General features: G+C 35.3%; 1 long non-coding RNA gene across 1 annotated transcript; it reads left to right on the top strand.

The window, feature by feature from the left end:
• Positions 1 to 7,568: 7,568 nt before the first annotated feature.
• On the top strand, positions 7,569 to 16,036 carry LOC128028738 (uncharacterized). The gene is made up of 8 exons (XR_008187239.1): positions 7,569 to 7,668; positions 7,972 to 8,082; positions 8,632 to 8,748; positions 11,339 to 11,392; positions 11,487 to 11,558; positions 12,285 to 12,383; positions 15,804 to 15,848; positions 15,943 to 16,036. It is a non-coding gene; the product is annotated as an uncharacterized LOC128028738 (long non-coding RNA).
• The last annotated feature ends 2,058 nt before the right edge of the window (positions 16,037 to 18,094 follow it).

Below are 18,094 nucleotides of genomic sequence, written 5' to 3'. Positions count from 1 at the left end.
TAGAATCACTTTTACTATAACCAATCAAATTACACAACACCTATTTCATCAGAGATTAGACTCCTAGCAGTTCAATAACTGATGATTATCATCACCGACATAAAGTGTAACAACCTACATCTAGGTACAGGTTAACACCTGATGGCATTTCTTCTGGGCTTTTGAGTTACAACACATGTGTTTTAGAAACACACGGTTATAACAGCCAGAAAAAAGACTAAGACAGAAGTCAAGGGTCAAGAGCCCAACTAAAGCAAACACTGATCTCTAACATGGTTACTTCAAATGAAACAATAAATCAACATCTAAACCTTAGTTCATTCAAAAGTTTTAAAACTTACAGGGTTTAAATCAAGGCAATCTGTTTACTCAAACGGTTTGAGTTCAGTTTACTTGTCAGGTTTTACAGTGTATATACTTTAAAATACTTCATTATATAAATATAAAATACATATTTTAGTTTACCATAAATGCTTGTCAGTCCATTCAGCAGTACACTTCAACCATAATTCTAAGATAACAGTAAGAAATTAAATATAATTATATTTAAATACATTTAAACTATGATACATTTTCATTACAATGCAATTGAATTGTCTGTTAAGCTCAGGTCACATAAGCTGGCTCAAAATATCTCAACGGTAGGGGATATCACATCTGCCAATTGCGTTTGCCTCTTCTGTTGGAGCGTCTGTCATACCGGTTAAGGAAGGAAGGTAACAGATCAAGCATCTGCCTGTGACATTTCTTAATGAGTCCCTGTCTGCTACTGCAAATAAGAGCAGGATCTCAGAGCAAACTGAAACATTTGTAGCAGACTGAATTAGGTGTTGGAATTAGGATGCAGTTAATGGAGTGACTTTTCCCTGTGAATGTTTGCAGTGTGGATTTGTCCCTTCTTCCAGGAAATTGTTCATGAATGAGAATGAAAGGAAATGAAAAGCTTTATGGACTGCATTTGTGTAATAATATTTATTATTCCACGAATTCATAGATCAAATGTTTTTATTATTATTATTATTATTATTATTATTATTACATAACATTATTACATAAAGCTTTAAATTAAATTTTGAATCCCAGATTTTCAGTGTGATCTCAAACTTTTGAACTGCGATGTATATGACTGTCACATTTGTCTTCATCTAGGTCAGATTCGCCCTTTCCAATCCACCATGAAAACGGCATGAAATATGAATTGTTTGGATGCAGTCTGCATTATATAAAGTGCCTTGCTCAGATCTGCAGGTCACTTAGGGATGCGCACACAATCCTAAACCATCCTGAAAAGAGTGCAAGACACAATCACTGCTTACATTCCCATGAGCTCCCACATTTATTTCTCAAGTCTTTGAGTTAATTGTTCATAATGGTTGGGTTTTCAAGTGGCCTGAAAAATGCAAGAACTAAACTGTCAGGAGCATTTGTGGAGAATGATGACTCGATGTTAATTTCATGGTTTGCATAATTGATGGAGTTGAGGTGAAAAATCATTTATCTTCAGATGGCTCTCTCCATCAGCAAATATTGTATATGTTAACCACTTTCCCTATAGGGTCTTAATTAAAAGTGCCACAAAAGGCAACATGAAATATATAAATGGTTTTAGTGCATATCCATGTCTCATATACTCACAAAACATGTTCTTGTAATTTTGCATATGATAATTTTTGTTATTTTCACAGTTATCATCAAAGTGTGTGGCAGTTTTGGGGAGTTCAAAGCCTCTTTCATCTCTAGTCAAACAGAGCTGTCTGCCCAGCATCTGAAATATTGTTTATGAATGTCAATATCTCTCTCATATGATGCTATCTATCTGCTACCACGCTCTGCTATATATATATATATATATATAATATTGGTATTTTCCCACCTTCAGTGGGACACAAAAGTGCCATAAAATATATTAGTAAGTAATTAATATGATTCCTGCCAAGTATTTTGAAGTCATACAAACCCTTTTGAAAAAGAAGTAGACTTTAAAATACTTTTTAAATGAAGGAAAGAAAGAAATAAAGAAAAAACTTTAACAGGGTTACTTAATATTTACCTCATGGTAAAGTAAAATATACTTTAATGTAAACTTTAAACTTGTATGTTGTGTAAATACATTTGTAATTACACATTTGCAATGATGAAGATGCAATTTACTGTAATGTACTGTAAAAAAAGAAAAAAAAAGTTTTCTGCCTTAAATTAAATATAATCAACCATTAAAAAAAATACATTAAATAAACAGAAAAGGTCACATTTTATATAACTTTAGATATCTTATTTTGATGAGTTAATGTTGCCATGATTACTGCTTACTGTTCATCGTTTTTTTCTCAAAATATATAAACTTTAAATATAACATGGCATAATGTGCTGCTGTTGAATTATATATAGTTTTCAACACATCAAAATAAGCTAACATCTAACAAAATATTATTAAAATATACTGATTTTAAAAGTGTATTTAACTGTGTTAAAGGGATCCCTGGGTATTGTATTAGCTTTATATAACGTAAATGATGTCCCTTACTGAAATATGTAGTAGAAAACCCATTAAATATTTATGTTATTTTAAAAAAAATCACATAGTTTTATACATATTTTGGACTATGGGTGCGCCATTATGCTGATGATGTAAAATGGTTGCACTCGGTGAGCTACTGCTGCTACCTGTTGCTGTTTTTACCACAACACAAGTCAGAATAGACAACTCTGAAAATGAAATACTCATATGATGACTACAGCTACTGAAAGAGCTTACATGTTGTGATGGATATAAGTATAGGCTTAAACCAAATGTTGTACCATCGACTTTTCCACAAAAGGAGTCTAAACATCCTAGATCTTGAGGGAAATTCATGCTGAGAAACTCCTCCAGTGGTCGCAGCATTATGATTGGCGTTGGCATGTTTACATCCTAACAGGATGGCATAGCATTTCTTATCTCAGCCGTTTGTAAGCTGTTTCAGAAGCTGGGGTCTTCTAAACGACTCAAAGGTATCAGGGCTAAAGTGGAGAGAGAAAAAACTGTGTCTTTAGGAAATTTTATTCATCCACATGCATTTTCCCATTCTTTTCTCCTCTTCTTATCGCTAGGAAATCAGTGAAGTTTTATATTGCTTCTCTTGTTGCCCTCAGACTGAAAATTGAAACCAAAAGCCACACAAAGTTGTATCATATCAGTATTTTATTTTCTTGAGTTGTGTATTCTGAGTTGTGTCGCGGTAAAAAGCACCAGTAGCTCACAAGTGCAACAATTTGACGTCATCAACGCAGAAATGTACTGTGCACATAAAATAATGGTGCCTCCCATATTGTAAAAACGATGTTGATTTTTTAAAATAACATTCATCTTTCATGGGTTTTCTACTACATGCTTCATTAAGAGACAGCATTTATGTTATATTAAGCTATGCATGTTTTAATACCCAGGGATCCCTTTAAGAAACATTTGAAGTTAAACATTAGAGGAAAGTTTAATCTTTAAGTACACTTAAATGGACTATTATAATATTATATCTGCGAGTTCAGTTTATATATATTGTAAGTGCACTTACACTTACTTATATACATTTACTTATATACTTATATATAAGTGCACTTACAGTGTACGTCAGATTTTAACAATATAGACAGTATGTATATATATATATATATATATATATATATATATATATATATATATATATATATATATATATATATATATATATATATATATATATATGGGTTGGGTTGGGATGGGTTGCAAATTAAAATTTAAATCATTATTGACAGATAAGCTTCACCTCCAGTGGGCAGAGAACCACTGAGAAGATGATCAGTCGCTTATTTTTTATGCTGTTTCTCATCCAAGAACCATATGGTTTCATAATGCTTGGAATATTAATCACAAATAAAGTTGAGAATAAGCATCTTGTTCTTGAAGAATCTGGAAAAAAATAACAAATAAATAAATGCATAAATGTTGTTTTTGTTTATGAGGGTTGCAGTTAATGGGGACTCATTTAGATGAAACTATGAAATGCAGGGGCTGCTGTTGATTAGAACACAGCACAAGAGGTTTTTGAAGAGGTGCTTGAAGCTTCTCAGCTACATGGGTCCAGTCTAAGGGCCTGTTCACACCAAGAATGATAACTATAAAGTTAACTTTAAAGATAACGATATTAGCGTCCACACCAGCAAACGATATTGTTTGTGTATTCTAAGTGGACGCACGTATGCTGCTTTAAATTCTCGAGCTCATTACAGCAGGACTGATTCTGATTGGTTGACAATGTTTTTATCATTCATCAGAAGAAAAAAAATTGTTCTGAAAGTGATTCAAATATATTTTTTCTCTGTGCCTTTATCATTATAGTTGTGGTGTGGTCGCTATTCTTTAATATTGAGAACGATTTTTAGAACTATATCTTTATCATTATCTTCATTGTTATCATGCTTGGTGTGAACAGACCTTTAGTCATCACACTGATGGGTCTCTCATATGAATGGACTGACATAAGAGGAAGTTCTGGCACCCACTTCCTGTTAGTCACCAGCAGCCCCGTCTTTACCTAACTCAAGAACAGCTACATACATACGTATATATGTATATATGCTACATACATACGTATATATGAAGTATATACACTTCAGTAAGCATAAATCAACAAAAATATGTCAACCCCTCCCAAAATTTCATCCCAGGAAAGGCCCATTTATACCTGCAAAGCAATAAATATAAATAAATAAATAAAAATCTTAAGTATTTTTTTCCAGAGAAATATTTCAACATCATTAAAACAAGATACATCTGTATCAGAGAACATATAGAAAATAAAGCTTTTAATTTAAATTTTGAAATGAATTAAGAAAACTAGAGCATGGAGCTTGCAACATAAGGTTTTGAGTTTGAATCCCAGGGAATACACTGTAAGTTGCTTCAGATAAATGCTTCTGTCAAATGTTAATATAAATTACCTCTCAGGTTTGGGGTCAGTAAGATTTTTTGACTTTGTCTCTTATGCTCAACAGGACTACATTTATTTGATAAAAACTATAAAAAATAAAACAGAAAAACAGTTTTGTATTTTTATATATTTTACATCTAATTTACCCACAAAATGCAGTGCTGAATTCTTTTAAAGGTGCCATCTGTCATGTCTGGCAAAAAAATCAAGTAATACTCCACATTCCATACCAGATGGGGGCAGTATGCCTCAATAAAGTGAATTGGTCTACTCTAGAGTAACAAACCAGAAACGGCATAGTCTCTATGCTCCGCCCCTACCTTCACAACAACCCTAGAGCCATGGCAGAAGCCTAAGAAGGACGTTTTTGCCTCTAGAGGAACGTTGGGTGATGTCAAGTGATTTTGAAACATGACATCTTCAAGCTACTCCCTTTCAACTTTACTAGTGAATATGTTCATATTCGTTTTGTTCATATTACATTTTGAGTTGTATATACACATTATATGAATTGAATTAATTTGACAGACAGCATTCTGTCAACATCATTGGTCAACATCAGACAGCTGATGTTGACCAAGCTAGCGCCAACCAACGTAACCAGAGCTGCTAACTCTCAAGCATTCACTGTGAGACACACGCAATTGACTCTTTTCACACGCTTTCACGCCACACAGCTCCAGTTAGCCATCGCTAACATTAGCACGTTTATCGAACAGCCTTCGATACATTTCTATGTTATAACTTCACGAAAAAAATACACAAACATACAAAACAAACTTCTAGCGAAATACTAACAGCATCTAACTTACCAATCCAAAAGAAATGTTGCAAATTTGGAGTCGAGCCTCATTTCTTTCAGGTCCATCAGTTGTCTCCAGCGATGGAAAGCAGTGCCGATGTTTACTCTGGTTCGGCTCCTTTTCTTATCAGATTTGATTTGTGATTCCGAGCGCGGTTGTTTCCCTGTAGCAGGTGGTGGTCTCTTGCCAAGGGCTTCAGCCATCCTTCCGCTCTCTTCCCTTAACTGAAATGATGTAGTGGGCTGTACTTTCCACATGACTGACATCAGGTTCAAGTACACCCACAAGCCGTGCGAGTTATTTGTGTATTGCAGGTTGGCTGGTGGTTATGTTGCCCGCATACCACCTCCCATGTTCGAAACTGGTATTGCGACACCTGTCGGGCCGGGGCTAGTAATGCTAATGCTAATTAAGGTTGATATCTCTGCAGCACTATAACTTTACATTTTTTTATTGACATCATCGCCCTTATTTCTTCTCATTCTTTTGATGCGTGTAGGTCATGTTTTGGATATTTTTACCTCAATTTTTACACATGACACCTTTAAAGTATTATTTGACAATTTCTTATTAAATAAAAAAAATGTTTTGTAACTTTATACATTTATTTACAGTCAATTTAATGCACCCTTGCTCAATAAAAGTATACATATTTTTTTCTAATATATATATTATATATTATATTAAAAGCATTTGATACATATTGATTTTATTTGAGTTGCATTCGTAGTGTAATCACTAATGCTGTCTGATGTGTCCTGGACAACAGCATCATTCCAGCATAAGAAAGGTTTCTAAAAATACAAATTGTATGTCAAAATTTGTTCATTTTCTTTTGGTTTTAGGCAGAAATAGGGTGAAATATGACCATGCTCTTTCTGAGTTTCAACTGTACACAGATTTTTCTATTGTGATGTTGAGCTGTCTTGATATTCTGGGTGGAGAATAAGAATGTTGTAATCTATGTCTGGAAATGGTAGAGACACATGGCTTCCTTGCAATCGTCGTGTAAGCACTAATGCATACTGACGTGTCCCAGACTAGGATGAAGGAGTGCTTACTCACCTAACATGCAATCGTTCTGCAAAAACAAACACTTTAAACTCTGTGAGCTTTTCAGAACAAGAAAATAACTGTCAGATTGATAAAATATCTCATGGAACATCTTTATTATACCTGACATCAACTTGCAGCAACATAGACTGTGAAGTATACATCCAAAAGTCATTTTTCTTCTCTAAATTAATTAGCATTCCAAAAACATAACATCTGAAGTGACTGTTTATTCTGGCTTCATATGTATATATATATATATATATATATATATATATATATATATATATATATATATATATATATATATATGAAGCCAGAATAAACAGTCACTTCAGATGTTATGTTTTTGGAATGCTAATTAATTTATATATATATATATATATATATATATATATATATATATATATATATATATATATGTATGTGTGTGTGTGTGTGTGTGTGTGTGTGTGTGTGTGTGTGTGTTGGTTTTTGTGGTTTACAAGGACTTTTGACCTGAATACGCACCAGCATTACAGGGACATTTGGGTTTATGAGGACAGGGCCCATGTCCTTATAATTCCGACAGTGTATATGCCTTTCTCTATGTCCCAGAAGCTCCCTCTCAAATTTTCGCGCCATGTCCTAATATACCACAAAACCCTGAAATTTTACTATACACTTTGTATCCTCCGAACTCGGGAGTGCGCCCCTGCAGCCCGGACCCGGTACTGCATCCGCGTCATCGAAAATTAGCATATTTTACACTTGTGTAAGTTTGGAGGCCGCTGATTGGCTAGATCGGCACCGGAGGGCGGGAAATCGCGAAAACAAAATGGCGGCGGTGGGCGGGGCTACATTCTGCCGCTAATAGCTCCGTACAAGTAAGTTAATGCAGTTTTGTAATTATTTAAACACTTTTTTGCTATAATTTATCGATTGTATATGATTATATAAATGCATAATGATCGTGCAATTAAACATATTCCTTAAATATCATCATATAAAGTATGAATGTGACTTCAAAGCTGTAATTACTCAGTTTAATATCAGTATATTGATGTAACGCTATTAATGTAACGTTTCATAGATGGTTATTTAAATATATTATTATTATTATTATTATTATTATTATTATTATTATTATTATTATTATTATAAATCCCGTATACTCGTGCTCTAATCAGCGAGGCAAGGGTGTCGGTTTGTAACTTCCTGTTTGGACCGGACGCAATCTGTGCACCTGAAGTGAAGACATCTGCGGTGTGAAGCTGTTGGAGACAACTATTATATGAAAGGTGAGTAATACTGCTGTTAAATCGTTTCTCTGAGAGTTTGTGGCTCAGTTTGGCTTGTTCGTGAGTGTCTTCAGTGCTCTTTAGAAAGCAGCTAGCGCGTGATGCTAATGGCGCTAGCGTGTTTACACTAAGTGTCCTCTATTAAGAGTAACATCAAACAAGAATCAACAATGCTTGTCAGTTTAACTTCTTTTCGTTCACAGTATAACTGTAAATGTAATAGAACAGTCTAGCCATCATAATAATCTGTTGTCATGGCTACAGTCTGTGAAGGGGAGGGGCAGTTATGTTTAATATTATTACTGTTCAGCTTGGTTTAATTAATAAACACAGAGATGTGCTCTTTTCACTTCCCAATACTTACTGTATATAATAAGTAAAATCACCTTTATTTGTATAGTGCTTTGTAGAATACAGATATACAGAATACATCATATTACACATATATTCTGTTCAGTAGAACTGTCATTATTCGTTTGCATATTAAGTTGAAAACAAACAAACGTAATATTGTCAGATGGAGGCCAACAGTTCTTATTGTTATTAAAGCAGACACAGAGGATGGCTGAAGGTGCGAGGCGAAGGAGAAAGCTGAGGCCATACAGTGTTCACTTCAACAGAAAGACCAGAATGGGCTCAAGGGCAGGTTCATCACTGATCTTAAAGGTGAGTTGATTTATTTTGTCATCATATAGTCACCATTAAGTTGTCTCAGTCCTGTATATCTTTTGTTGGGCAAAATAAGACATTACTAACCATTTGATGGTTTGTAAATGATGACAGGATTTTCTTCCTATGCCTTTAAAATGTCTCGTGTACTAAATCTGTCTCTGGTGGATGACGTGTGGTTCTCTGTGATGGTTTCACCTCTCTGTTGTTTTAAAGTGTCTCGTTTACACCCGTGTTACGAGGACCCTGTTTTATGAGGACCATCATAAGAACATACACATAATGTGACATCAAGACTATGTTCTTATGATGGTCCTCATACATCAGGGTCCTCGTAACACGGGTGTAAACATACACACAATGTGACATCAAGACTATGTTTACACCTGTGTTACGAGGACCCTGTTTTATGAGGACCATCATAAGAACATACACACAATGTGACATCAAGACTATGTTCTTATGATGGTCCTCATAAAACAGGGTCCTCGTAACACAGGTGTAAACATACACACAATGTGACATCAAGACTATGTTTACACCTCTGTTACGAGGACCCTGTTTTATGAGGACCATCATAAGAACATGGTCTTGTGTGTGTGTTTACACCCGTGTTACGAGGACCCTGTTTTATGAGGACCATCATAAGAACATATGAGAATCTCAAGGCGTTTCTCAATGTCAAGGAAGGATCCTCGGAAGCCAGAATTTCGAGGATGCTACGTCATCGACATCCGTCGAAGGACTGTTCCAATGTCGAGGATCCTCGGAATTTCAACCAAGGACTGAGTCCTTCGTTCGAAAAATATCCCATACACAGGAAAGGATGCATATGTGTAGCCTTCGCTCTCTCAAATCACCCACAATCCTAGAGTCGGAGTGTTAACGGTTTTTATTTACGTTACCAAACATTTGTTATAACTGTAGTAAATATATAAGTAAAGTTTGCCAGTACAAATTACTACCATATTAAGATTGTAATTTATACAAATACAAATTACGTTATTGATGGCTAACTGAACCGGACCTGTCATTTAACAATTGTTAGCTTGGTTGCGTCACCGGAATTTCTTTTATAAATAACTAGTTAAGTTGTCCAAAGTAATTTAACGTTAATATTATACCATTATACCACAGCGTTCTTCAAACAGACCTTTTCACTGACGCAATGACGTGCATTTGCTAGCCTGTTCCATTTACGTGTTCTCCGAATGCTAAAGAGGAGCCTCACCTAGCCTCTGAAGGAAGTGACTTGGAAGGACCAGTCCTGCTAAGGAAGTATCCTTGACATTGAGAAACACCTTCAGTGTGGCGTTTGTTTGACAAAAGCCTGGTATTTGAAGACCCTAGTTATCACCATGACATTGGGCTGTGTGAATGTGAAATATTAGGCTAAATATGGATCATTCACATCTCATTGTGGCCATGTGATATTCAAAATGTCTAATCGTTACCTTTAGATTAAGTATATTGTAATATAAGTTGGTAAAAAGTCGTTCCCCTTGTTTGAAATTTACTGTCAGGCATTATAATACTGTATTCTGCAGTTTTATCATATTTGTGTCATCATCATCATCATCATCATTATTATTATTATTATTATTTTGGCTTTTTTATTTAAATAACATTCTCCAAGATTGCATATTATTTATTCAAAACTTTCAGTATTTTCAAATGATAACGGAGTAGAATCAGTGTCTAAAGAACCTAAAGAACTCTGAACAGGGCACAGCAGCTATAAAGGTATCCAAGAAGTTCTTGAAATAATTGTGCTAGTCCTTAAAAGAGTAGAACAGATTACGTTGTCCACATGTGTTTCTAAGAGACATTGTTTGCTGCATTATTGTGGATGTTAAAAGTGAGTCTTGGTTTCATGCTGTATAACTAACACAGACACTGTGTCTCAAATCACCAGTTTTTCTCATACACAGAAATGCTTGAAATAAGCTGTCCACATTTGTCTAGTTACCAATGTCCCGGTAATAACAAGGTTACAAATAGACCAGACTTTTTTCAAACTAATAACACACTGAGACTCTTCAGTCAAGTCAAGACCATGTTCTTATGATGGCCCTCATAGAACAGGGTCCTCGTAACACAGGTGTAAACACATACACACAACCTGACATACTTCAGTATACATGCATGTAATGTAATACTTACAAAGTCATGAACATTAACTTGGGTAACACTTGAAAATTTAAATATTGGTTTGAAATATTGTAATCTTGTAAATTACATTGATAGAAGCAAGATTATAAAATAATTTAATGTTTTAAATCAGTATTTTATGCACTCATTTATTGTCACAGATATCTAATTTGATGTTCTTTTCTATATTGTGGTTGAACCGTCCACTCTTGAAGTCAATACTCTGTCCCAGTCAGAAGACACAGACGTAGAGAAGGTTCTGCGACTGATTGATTGATTGATTTTAATTTAAATTAGATTTTTTTTATTTTATGTGTCAGTGATCAGTCAGTGTTTATGGACTCCAGTATATGTGCATTATCAATTTGTACAGTCCCTGAATCCTTTGTCTGCAGTAGAATGTTTATTTTTTTTATTTCTGTTTCCTTAATTTCAGGTGACTCTGAAGAAGGACCGGTTACTATTGGATGATCAGGACTGTGTTGAGAAGGTAATTAAATGTGCATTGCATATTTTATGAAATGTTAGATTGATGTTGTAAGAAATCGTCTCTACATGAGCCTTGCTTTTTTCATTGTTTTCAGATGTCACCTGTCAAAGAGCATGTGTTGAATGAGGAGCAGAGCTTTTTTGTCCCCGCTGAAGGAGTTAAGGAGGTATTCATATGTTTCAGATGAACTGTTATTTCAGTGCAACAGTGAATGCTCTGAAGTCTGATGTCTTCATGGGCTGTGATATACTTAGCTGTTACCAAATGTATGTAATTTAATGACGTGTTTTCAATTTCAGTAATATTAGTCGATGTCTGAATCAGGAGTGTCCAGACTTGGTCCTGGAGGGCTAGTGTCCCGCAGAGTTTAGCTCCAGCTTGTCTACACACACCTGCCTGGAGGTTTCTAGTATTATCTGCTTCAGGTGTGTCTGGGGTTGGAGCTAAACTCTGCAGGACACCGGCCCTCCAGGACAGAGTCTGGACACCCCTGCTCTAAATACAGATTTGTAGTAATATATTGACCAGTACCTTTTAAGGTCTGTAACGTAAATGTTCTTTTATGATTTGAAATGATCTTATTAACTAAATGACCACAACTTCCCTGTCATTAAAATACATTAAGTTATTATTGAAAGACAGTGTAGCTCTTAAAGTATCACATGTATGTTTTAGGAGAACATTGAGATTGAAGGTACGTCCATCCTAGCATGCGTAGCACAGCGGGTCTTTTAAACTCACAGGAATGTTTAAGGCAACTCTTCTCTGAAATATGTCTTGTGTTCACTGTAGAATGTAGTGTCTTTAGGAATGGTTTATAAATGGTGTGTGATTGTGTTTGACTTCTGAATGCAGATGTTTTTCATGTTCTGAGTTTTATTTTTCATTGAAGATGAGATCAACATGACAGATTCTGATGACGCTGATCCTGAAGAAAGTGATTCTGATGATGAGGCTCTTGCTGGAGCTGCGGGAGACTCCAGTAATGCTGGTATGTGTCAGCTAAGTGTTTTTTAAAAATAATAAAAGTTAAAAATATTATTGGGTAACGCTTTATTTTAGGGTCTCTAAACTACAGTGGTGTGAAAAAGTGTTGGACCCCTTCCGGATTTATTTTTTTGCATGTTTGTCACACTTTAATGTTTCAGATCATCAAACAAATTGAAATATTAGTCAAAGGTAACTAACATAAAAGTAAACACAACATGCTGTCTTTAAATGAAGGTTTTTATTATTAAGGGAAAACAAAATCCAAAACTACATGGCCCTGTGTGAAGAAGTCTTAGTGGTTTTTGCTATCCTAGGAACTACCAAAAGTCCAGTGTTTTGTGACCTTAGGGAGCGTGATGGATTGTAGTGTGAAGGCTTGTTAGGTACGCAGGAGTTAAACCATTTAGGGCCTTATAGGTAAGCAATGATAATTTGTAACTGATATGGAACTTAATAGGTAGCCAGTGCAGAGACTGTAAAATTGGGGTAATATGATCATATTTTCTTGACCTCATAAGGACTCTAGCCACTGCATTTTGGACGACCTGTAGCTTGTTTATTGAAGAAGCAGGACAACCACCTAGAAGTGCATTACAATAGTCCAGTCTAGAGGTCATGAATGCATGAACTAGCTTTTCTGCATCAGAAACAGACAACATGTTTCGTAGCTTGGCAATGTTTCTAAGATGGAAGAATGCAGTTTTTGTAACATGAGAAATATGATTTTCAAAAGACAAATTGCTGTCTAATATAACACCCAGATTTTTGACTGTAGAAGTAGTAACAGTACATCCGTCTAGTTGCAGATTGTAATCTACTAGATTCTATGTACTGTTTTTTTTGGTCCAATAATTAATATCTCTGTCTTATCCGAATTTAATAGGAGAAAATTATTGGTCATCCAATCTTTTACATTTTTAACACACTCTGTTAGCTTAGATAATTGAGAAGTTTCATCTGGTCTCGTTGAGATATATAGCTGAGTATCATCAGCATAACAGTGGAAACTAATCCCATATTTTCTAATAATATTACCAAGGGGCAACATGTATATTGGAAATAGAAGGGGACCTAGGACGGATCCTTGTGGCACTCCATATTTTACTGATGATAAATGAGATGATAAACACCCCATTTAAATAAACAAAATGGTAGCGATCGGACAGGTAGGATCTAAACTATCTTAGAGCCTGCCCTTGAATACCTGTATAGTTTTGTAATCGATCTATGAGTATGTCATGATCTATGGTGTCGAACGCAGCACTAAGATCAAGTAAGACTAGAAATGAGATGCAGCCTTGGTCTGACGCAAGGAGCAGGTCATTTGTAATTTTAACAAGTGCAGTTTCTGTGCTATGGTGGGGCCTGAAACCTGACTGAAATTCTTCATACAGATCTTTTTTTTTTTTTGCAGGAAGGAGCTCAATTGAGCAGACAAAACTTTTTCTAAAATTTTAGACATAAATGGAAGATTTGAAATAGTTTAAATAAATAGATTTTGAAATAATTTGCCAGTTCACTAGGATCTAGTTGTGGTTTCTTAATAAGAGGCTTAATAACCACCATCTTAAATTGTTTTGGGATGTGACCTAAAGATAACGATGAGTTAATCATATTGAGAAGCGTTTTTTCGCCTACTCTTTCAGTAATTTACTGGGTACAGGATCTAATAAACATGTTGTTGGTTTAGATACAGTGACAAGTTTATTTAGCTCTTCCTGTCCTATAGTTGTAAAGCACTGCAGTTTATATTTGGGTGCGATGGATGAAACTGAAGTGTTAGACGCTGTAAAATTGACATTTGTTATTGTATTTCTGATGTTATTTATTTTATTAGTGAAGAAATTCATAAAGTCATTACTATTAAATGATGGAATATTAGAATCAGGTGGCGTCTGGTTATTTGTTCATCTAGCCACTGTGCTAAATTTGTGGAACAGCACTGGAGAACCTTCCCAGGAGTGGCTGGCTGACCAAAATTACCCCAAGAGCACAGTGACGACTCATCCAAGAGGTCACAAAAGACCCCACAACAACATTCAGAGAACTGCAGGCCTCACTTGCCTCAGTTAAGGTCAGGGTTCATGACTCCACCATAAGAAAGAGACTGGGCAAAAATGGTCTGCATGGCAGATTTCCAAGACAAAGACTAAAGTCTCGTCTCAGTTTTGCCAGAAAAAATATTGATGATCCCCAAGACTTTTGGGAAAATACTCTGTGGACTGACGAGACAAAAGTTGTGTGTCTCGTAATGTCTGGCGTAAAAGTAACACCGCATTTCAGAAAAAGAACATCATGCCAACAGTACAATATGGTGGTGGTAGTGTGATGGTCTGCTTCTGGACCTAGAAGACTTGCTGTGATAAATGGAATTCTGCTATTTACCAAAAAATCCTGAAGGAGAATGTCCGGCCATCTGTTCGTGACTTTAAGCTGAAGCAAACTTGGGTTCTGCAGCAGGACAATGATGCAAAACCCACCAGCAAGTCCACCTCTGAATGGCTGAAGAAAAACAAAATGAAGACTTTGGAGTGGCCTAGTCAAAGTCCAGACCTGAATCCTACTGAGATGCTGTGACATGACCTTAAAAAGTCTGTTCATGCTTGAAAACCCTCCAGTGTGGCTGAATTACAATTCTGCTTAGATGAGTCGACCAAAATTCCTCCACAGCGCTGTAACAGACTCATTGAAAGTTATCACAAACACTTGATTGCAGTTGTTGCCGCTAAGTGTGGCCCAACCAATTATTAGGTTTAGGGGCAAACACTTCTTCACACAGGGCCATGTAGTTTTGACTTTTGTTTTCTCTTAATAATAAAAACCTTCATTTAAAAACTGCATGTTGTGTTCACTGGTTTTCCTTTACTAATGTTTAAATTTGATCGATGATCCAAAACATTAAAGTGTGATAAACATGCAAAAAAATAAGGAACCAACACTTTTTCACACCACTGTATTGTCTTATTAGCGTGCATATTATTATTAGTAGTAATTAAGCACTTATTAATGCCTTATTTTAAATGACCTTATTCTACATTCCTAATCTTACCCAATACATTAATGTAACAACTGCCTTATTTACTAATAATAAGCAGCAAATTAGGAATTTATTGAGGGAAAAGTTGTAGTTAATAGTTCATAAGTGTTCCCTATTCTAAAGTGTTACCTTATATTGTATTAATCCAGCATTTCTAACAGAATATTACTCAAATTAGGGATGCATCAGTTTTGTATTGGTGTATTATCTGGCTATACCAATATGTTGATACTTAGTGTTTAGGCAAAAAACTGATAAATGACTGTTTCAAAAATAAACGTTTAACAGGCCAATTCCATTAGAATATATATACTGTATATATATGTCTTTTCTGTTTGAGTTACTTCTGAGTTTCCTGATCATTATATGACTGTTTGTCTGCAGGTGTTCAGAAGATGCCCATTGAGAGCACCACTGAAGTTCCTGAAGGTACCAGAGGTTTAAATTGCAATAGCACCATCAATGTAAGTACATGAGCTCTCGTAGAGTTACAACTCACTAAAGTGTGTATTCTTCTGTACAGAGAGTGAGAGTGAGGCAGAAACTGAAAACACACGGAGAGGGCAGAAAGTGTCCTGGTCAAACACTGAAGTTACAGCTGTAATCAAACATTTTAAAGACCACAGAGCTAAAGGAAAACTGGCCACAATGACTGAAAACCAGCAGTGTAAAACTGCTGAGGATCCTGTTTTGGTGAGATGCAGTGCACAGAACATACAGGATTTTGTAAGAAATCGAGGAATTATCTTAAAAAGGAAAACCCAAAGCAAGTGATGTTACAGTACATCCTGTGTCTTGATGCCATTCTATTATCATGAGTACTTTGGTTGTTGTTTTTATTTCCAATAGTGCAAAACTGTTATAGCAGCAGTTCATACAAATATCTCCATGTAGAAAACAAGTTCAATTGTTAGTTTGTCAAAAACTTTTCGTTCTGGAAGTGAACGATTCCTTTACAGATAAATCAGTTTCTCTACACATCTGCAGCATGTATTGTGTGCTCAGAGTTAATCGCATGTTTACTTTTTCATTCTGGAAGTGAACCATTCCTTTAAGGATAAATCAGTTTCTCTACACATCTGCAGCATCTATTGTGTGCTCCGAGTTAATCTCATGTTTACTGTGTGTTTAGTAGGGATGCACTGATCATGATTTTTCATAGACGATACCGATATTTATTTATTTTTACAAGCAAACTGGCCGATTCCGATACAGATTTCCGATGATTATTATTATTATATTATTTTTTTAAGCAACAAACAAGAAAGGAAAGTATGCATAAACAAGATGTTTATTGGGTATTTAATAGGCCAAACTGGCTTTTGGCTATTGAAAACAATAACTGTAACCATCTGAAATTAATGGCAATAACTGCACAGTAAGTAGCCTACATTCAATACAAACATAGATGCTACAGACATCAGCATTTAGCTGTTGTTTTTGGATTGGGTTGAAACTACATAGAACTGGCCTTAAATTAAAAGATTAACTGTAACCATGTGAAATTAAAGGCAATAACTGCATAGTTCTACAGTCCAAACACCACAATCAACACACATTCAATAAGAGGTTTCTTAATCAGCATATAGTATTTTAGTTTTAAAATTTGGTTTTAAATTTAAAACAAGGTCTTTACCAATGAGACTAAATAAAAGTATGCTATATAAATATTATTCCAAAATGTTAAAATCAAATAATGTTGGTGCGAATAAAGCACAGATGCAAAGTGGTTCATTCATCCAATTAAAAAAATAAATTAAATAGGGTAATGATTCACATCTATATATTTTTTTTACTTGAGCCAATGAAAAATAAAGAACTATTCTCAAGTTAAAAAATAAAATTGTGTATGCAAGTTCTACTTTACAAAAAAAAAACATTTCAGTTTTGTCACAGTTTAATCTGTGTCGTTTCTCATCCAGCTCGCAAGAAGTTGATCCTTCACTGTCTTCGCTTGTGCAGGGCACGGAAAGGTACGATACGCTCGAGCAGCTTCAGTGAGCACAGGAAAGGCTTTTATTTGTGCAGCAGTACACCAGCGGCTGTTCGCTTCCTGCTGTCTATTCCTCAGATGTGTAGCTCGTGTTGCCCGTGTCCAGCACACAGATTTTGAAATACTTCCACACAAATGACATGATAGCGAATGATTACAATGTAGTCTGTGCACGCGGGCGCACTTACGGAAAAATCGGCCGATCGTGTATTTTAAGCAAAAACCGTCCGGTTCCGATTTATGGCCGGTCAACGGTGCATCCCTAACATTTAGTGAGGTACTTACAACATGAGGCATGGCTTTTGATTTATAGTTTTTTTTTAAGTTGGTAAATTAGACTTAATTATTTGTTGTTTGTTTTGATTTGTGTGGCATTCCTTTTTTTATAGAAAGATTACCCATTTTAATAATTGGCGAATTTTACGTTTTTTGTTTATTTGTTTTTATGTCACAAATTTAAGTCATTATTAAAGTACTTCTAAAACACATTGGTGTCTGTAATGTTTTGTATTGTGTTAAAGATCCTGTACTCTTTAACCACCTCAGTCTTGGTAATGCAGCATAGTGTCATGTCTGTGTGTTGTGTACGATCAGGTTCCAGTAAATCACATTTGTCCCTGTAATGTTGGACGATGTGCAGTTGTGTATTGTGTTAAAGATCCGGTACTCTTTAACCACCTCA

The sequence above is a fragment of the Carassius gibelio genome, chromosome A15, assembly GCF_023724105.1.
Source record: "Carassius gibelio isolate Cgi1373 ecotype wild population from Czech Republic chromosome A15, carGib1.2-hapl.c, whole genome shotgun sequence".
Taxonomy (NCBI): domain Eukaryota; kingdom Metazoa; phylum Chordata; class Actinopteri; order Cypriniformes; family Cyprinidae; genus Carassius; species Carassius gibelio.
The sequence above is the reverse complement of the archived record's forward strand: the minus strand, read 5'-3'. Positions and strand labels throughout refer to the sequence as shown.